We start from the raw sequence: 6,000 nt of genomic DNA, 5'->3' as shown, positions 1-6,000 counted from the left end.
ACTACTTTCTCAGGCATGGCTATACATGTAGTTTCAATAAATCATTTCTGAAAAGAAACTCATACCTTGAGGGACTTTTAATTGATGAGAAATAATAAAGATGAAACAAACGAAATATAATCAATCACAGTGTTTTTGAGAGTAAAACAGTCAGTGGGGCTAGACTTGGACTCAAACCCTGGACTTCAGATTGATATACTTTAGCTCTAACATTTGCGCTATCTGGTCAACTGAAATTGTTGGGACAAGATAGTCTAGTGGTAGGACTACGGGCTCGTGACCGAAGGGTTGTGCGTTAAGTCACGTCACGGCACTTTATTGTACTTTTGAACAAGATACTTTATTCCACTTGTTCCAGTCTACTCAGCTGTAATGAGTATGTGGTTGGGTAGTGCTTGAAATTGTAAAACGCTAGCTGTGAGCGCCTAAATGGCAGCGCTGGCTGTATGCTCTACAGGGAGTTGAGAAAGATATTTGGTTGTGATAAAGCGGTATATATGAACTTTGATTTATTATTATTAATATTAAATATCTTTTGCAAATGTGCTAGAGTTACATCCAAACAGAAGTTAACGGGATGTTACTGTTTATAGGGAAAACGAAAAAGTATTGAGACAGGGATACTTAAATGAAAGATAAAACATAGAAACAGTGTACACTGTACTGATTTACCCTTAGATACCGTAACTGAGGCTGGAAATCATATCTCATCCCTGACAACCCAATTTGAAATGGTTAGACTGTACTATATACATCACACTCATAGATAAACTATGTTATTATTATTTTATGTATGGTGCAATGTATTGCAAAATTTTGTTTTACCAAAATAAAGATTTAAATTATATGAACTATTTAAGAGTCTGTTTTACAATCCCATCTCACATGTACAAACTATGTGTACCTAGTGATTGGAGTAAAACCTAAGCTTAATGTCGCTAACTTCACTTTCTGCTGCACTTACCAGGAAGTAATATTTAGCTCCAACAAAATTACAGTTCCCCATTTATTCTTATCATAACAAAATACAAATGTACATCTCCCTCACTATACAGGACTGTGTCACGAAATCCCTTTATATCAACAGATAGAAGCACTATGACAAGGATTTACTGTATAATGGTGGCAGTAAAAACTAAGGCAAAATATTAACAAAGAAAATAATTACAGGGAGACCCTTGATAAAGTACCTGTAGAATATCACCAGGGCCTGTATTCATGAAACCCTTGACGGAAGAAACATTTTGAGAAGAAGATGTTATAGATTGATCAAAAGATCTTTTGAATTTTTCCAAAGGGACTATTTCAAGCTAAGTTAAAATTACATGTATCTGCCCCTGATAACTTTTGTTTCAGAAGTGTTACGAGACTTAAGCTGCTGTATTAACTTTTTTCAATCCCTTATACATCTGGGGTTATTACTTTGAATCATTAACCTAATTACAGCATGGTGGTCGAAAAATTGAATATCAGCCTGAAAGTATTTTTCTGAATAAAAGTCGTATTTTTTGCATCGTAAAACTTGGGAAAGAGCATTTTCATTTTCTTTCATGTAGTGCTTTAATAACATATTTATCATCCAGAATGTGAGTTTAATCGAACATTTTGTGAACATTTTAATGAAAAATATAGGATTTTTTATTCTTATTATACTGTATACCAAAAATTGTCATAGTATGAAGAAGTGGTGTTATTTCAAATATGTATGCAAAATGTCAGTCCAAAAAAAGTAGTGGAAAGTATTCATTTCGCACAACAAAATATCCTGTGTACCCAGAAAGGTAAGGGCCTAAGACACCTCCCTGGCGTCCACCAAAAAATAATTACAGATAATTGGTAATAATATTCGTTGCAAGCCTACAATAAACCTTTTAGTGCATGTTAGGTCACAAAGATTCCAAATTCCAATTTATTTCATCACTTTCATCAATTTTGAGATCAAATGTAATTTTCTTGTCACTTTTTAGAATTTGTTCTTATCCGTTTTGTTATCATTCTTAATTACATTTCATCAACAGACTTTCGTTTTTACATTGCTTTTAGGGGATATTTCTAATCGTTTGTTAATAATCATCTCATAATGAAGAATAAATGTATTGGTGAAGGTCGCCATCGTATCTTCGCGAAATCTCGTAAATGTAAAAACTCCATAATATCAAAGCTTTTGGATATACTGATAAAAAGTGTCATGGATTACTCAAATGAAGAAGTTAGAATCTGGTCGAAGTGCTACATACGGTATCTGCGCAAAAGAGAATCTGAAACAGAACGTTTTGAGGATGAAACTACTAGACGTTTTCCTCTCTTAACAATCACGGACCTGTTTTACGGGCCCTGTTCACATAAAAAAATATTGTCTTTGTTTTAACAATTTGAATTTGAAGGGAAGCAAATCAACACTTCTGCAAAAACGTGCCAGGCATCAGTTAATTTTCACACATAAATTGTGGTGTTATCGTCATCACGTGTATGCTCATTTCATCTTATTGGCATTGACCTTAACCCTTGTGCACAGGTTATCTTATAAGGAAGAGAATCTTTGAACTATCAATTATGAAGTAGGTCATCTGAAATAATTGATGACTTTTTTGAAGTATCGTACATCTAACCAAAGAATCAATCAGCCTTAACTCTCAATTTTTGTCTCTTGGATGATTTTGGCTGCAAAGCTTAGACAGGTTGGTCAAAGAACAGTTGCTCAAAATCCTTACGTAATTTGTCCCATTTCTTCCTTTTTCAGTATAAATCAAAACTACACAGAATACTCTTTTACTGTTTTGGGTTAAGATGAAAACAGATATCTCTTGTGTTCCGCTCTTTTTGGTATTTTCATGCCTTGTATTTAAAAAACCTTTCATTCTGTAGTACAAGCATTGAATACATCTATAGTTCCAGTGTTCCTTGGTCCTTACCATTTAAGTAAGGAACATATACTTTCACACAATACTTAATCCCCAGAAACATTCTTTAGAGACAACGTGACTGCCTTAAAAGATGGAACATATATCTACATTCAAAAAGTGCTGTCAATAAGCTTCAGAGAATGTCTTACGATGGCCAGAAGGAGCGTTATTATCTAAAATTCATGAGCATAGCTCTACCTGATGGCTACATTTTTGACACAGTAGGACCATTCTCTGGAAGCCAAAATGATGCAAGCATTACAAAAACATCATAGACAGGGTCACATGGTTGGAGCAAGACGACAATGTAGTCGTTGATCATGGTTTTAGAGATACCCTGCCAATGTTAGAGGCATCTGGTATTAATACTTAAGACTGATCAGAGCCTACACTCTGATCTACAGGCTACATTGACAGAACAGTTACTAAATCCCAATGGATTGTCGAGTCTTTTCATTGCAGTCTTAAGCATTGGATATTATTTAGAACTCATTTAATATCAAATTGCTCCATTGATATAATTGAGGAAGTGCTAAAGATTGTGACTGCATGTCTCAATTGGTAACGGGGGCCAATTTATCAAATATCACCGGAAACTGACAGAAAAGACAGAGACCTCGCACATCAAATGAAGTTTCTACTTACAAAAGCAAACTGTTTGGCCCATAGGGTTAAAACAACCAGCTCTCTCCAAGAGAGCAAAGACAGAATTCGTTAAGATTATGAAATATGGATGAATCAGCACTCTAAAGACCTCATTTAATGTTAGATTTGTTCCAGACACAAAGGCTAAACTAAATATAATATTTTGATTCATTACAGCACGACACCAAATGATAATTATCCAATACAAGATTATAACTGCCAATGCCCAGTTGGTCAAAGAACTATGGGAATGTGTGGTCATACATCAAGTAAACTTTATTATCTTGGCTATCATAGCAATATTCAAAATACAAAACAGTTTCACCCAAGGGCTAAGAAGTTTAACAAAGATTGAAATAAGTTGTTTTCTTGTGAATCTAGAATCACCAGTTTGAAAACAAACTCAAAGCCTCGCATCATGTTTTCCTCCCTTCTTTTTTTACAAGTCTGCCATTCGAACACATATCATACTCTTGCATCTTGCAAAAGATTGTAAACGTACGGCTGTTGATTTGTCTGTAAATATCTTATAACTCACCTTATGTCGACATCTTTTAAAAGTTTATTTTAACACAGGAAACTTGAAAGTCGATGGCAGAAATATGCCACCATAAAATACACTTCCTAGAGACGAGATATTTATCAGTCTGTGATCTGTACTCTAATCATCTGGTTTTTCTTTATAAGGAAAGGAATATAGGAGTTCCCTCCTAGTCGTGAGGAAAAGAACGGTCATTGCAGGAGCCTCTGTTTGTTTAACAAAACTGTTTTCTCTTTTTACCACAACACTAAACTGGAATTAGGAATTGGGATACTGTTTACACATGAAGAGGAAGTTGTTAAATATGGACTTTGAAAAATATCCTCAAGAACATTCGAAAAGCCATAACTCGCCATCATTTACCACCAATCCTCAATGCGAACTTTCATGATTAGGAATATCAGTCCCATTCTGACTAATATCGAAAATGTCATGCAGGTAACGTGTCGTCAGATCAATACCCCGCTGTGTTGGCAACACCAACAGTAATTTCTGTTGAAACTTTTGAACTCTGTACAATGTTTACCACAATATCTTGTGCTTAACTTGACTCACCTCTCAGGATTCGGAATATCAGTCCCTTTCACTTATACTGGCAATGTTATACACATATATTGTGCTGTCATGAGGTAGAAATGCGACTTTAAATAAATAACATTACACTGAGGGTCGAATAGTTTAGGGTTGGTATTCATGAAACCCTTTTCGTGTTCGAGCATGTACTCGCAGCTCAATGCTTGTTTGTAACTTGTTTAAACCAAGTAAAACGTCCAAAATAACTATCTTGTAACTGTTTACAAATAGTTGCTGATCGAGCTGGAGTATCAGAATGGTATCAGACATACGATCGAGTTCTGGTTTCTTCTTCTATAATGGTTTTACTAGATCTCTGTGTTAATTGAGTTCAGATGTTACTCAAGAATCTGGTTCTCTAGGATATATGTGTCCTGTTTATCAATTAATTTTGTGTCCAAGGTTTCCTACCAAAGAGGATTCCGTCTTCAAATTGTCATCATGACATGATTTCGAACCAAGTCGTTATCTGTGACGATGATATAAATGTCCAGTCTAGTTGTAGTACGTTTGTAAGCAACCTACTCTTTTAGAATGCAATTGGTGAAATAAGCAAGTGCTTGTAATGCTAAAATTTCAGATCAGTTGGATTTTTTTCTGGTTTCATATTCTGTCAATATATCGTAGGTTCCTAATGTTGCTTTTCTGTTTCTTTTGTCCCGGAGTGTTGGCGCTTTAGCACAGTTTCGTCTTTCTCAAGACTTAATCGAACGACAGTTGTAACTTGGACTTACTGACGATGTCAGGTACATGGAATCATATGTTATATGATCTATAAGTGCCTTAAGTGAAAATGATATTTTTTTGGTATTAGTTGTTATATATAACTCTAAGAACTCCACCAAGTACTTTCCTTTTCTCTAAGTTCATGTTCTATCTTTCTTTCTAATTTCTTATACAAAGCTATACTACATGTATGATCAGCTAAGCTTGTTAAGTACAAAAGTACTTGTTTCCCAATCATCAGAATAAAAATGACTATATAATTGTACATGTTAATTAACACGAATATAAAATATGGTTTAAACAGTAGTTCTAAGAATCAAGTTAAGGAAAACAAGGTTACCTCAGCGACATCACGCTATATCAGGCGAGGGCACCTTAACCCACTTGTGTTCAGTATGGAAAAGGATATTATAGATTTAGGTGTCCTAACATACTGGATGGGTGCCCTATCATGGTAATGACACTTTATTCTATTTGATCAATACAATTGTTTGATCTCTATCCATTTGTTTAAAACATTTCAAAAGCATTCAGGATTTAACCCTTTTACCACTGTAAACCATAATGGACTCATCCAAATCAATGCATGGAAGAGTTTACTGAAGTTACATA

Source organism: Mizuhopecten yessoensis, unplaced genomic scaffold, assembly GCF_002113885.1.
Source record: "Mizuhopecten yessoensis strain PY_sf001 unplaced genomic scaffold, ASM211388v2 scaffold8849, whole genome shotgun sequence".
Lineage (NCBI taxonomy): Eukaryota > Metazoa > Mollusca > Bivalvia > Pectinida > Pectinidae > Mizuhopecten > Mizuhopecten yessoensis.
The sequence above is the reverse complement of the archived record's forward strand: the minus strand, read 5'-3'. Positions refer to the sequence as shown.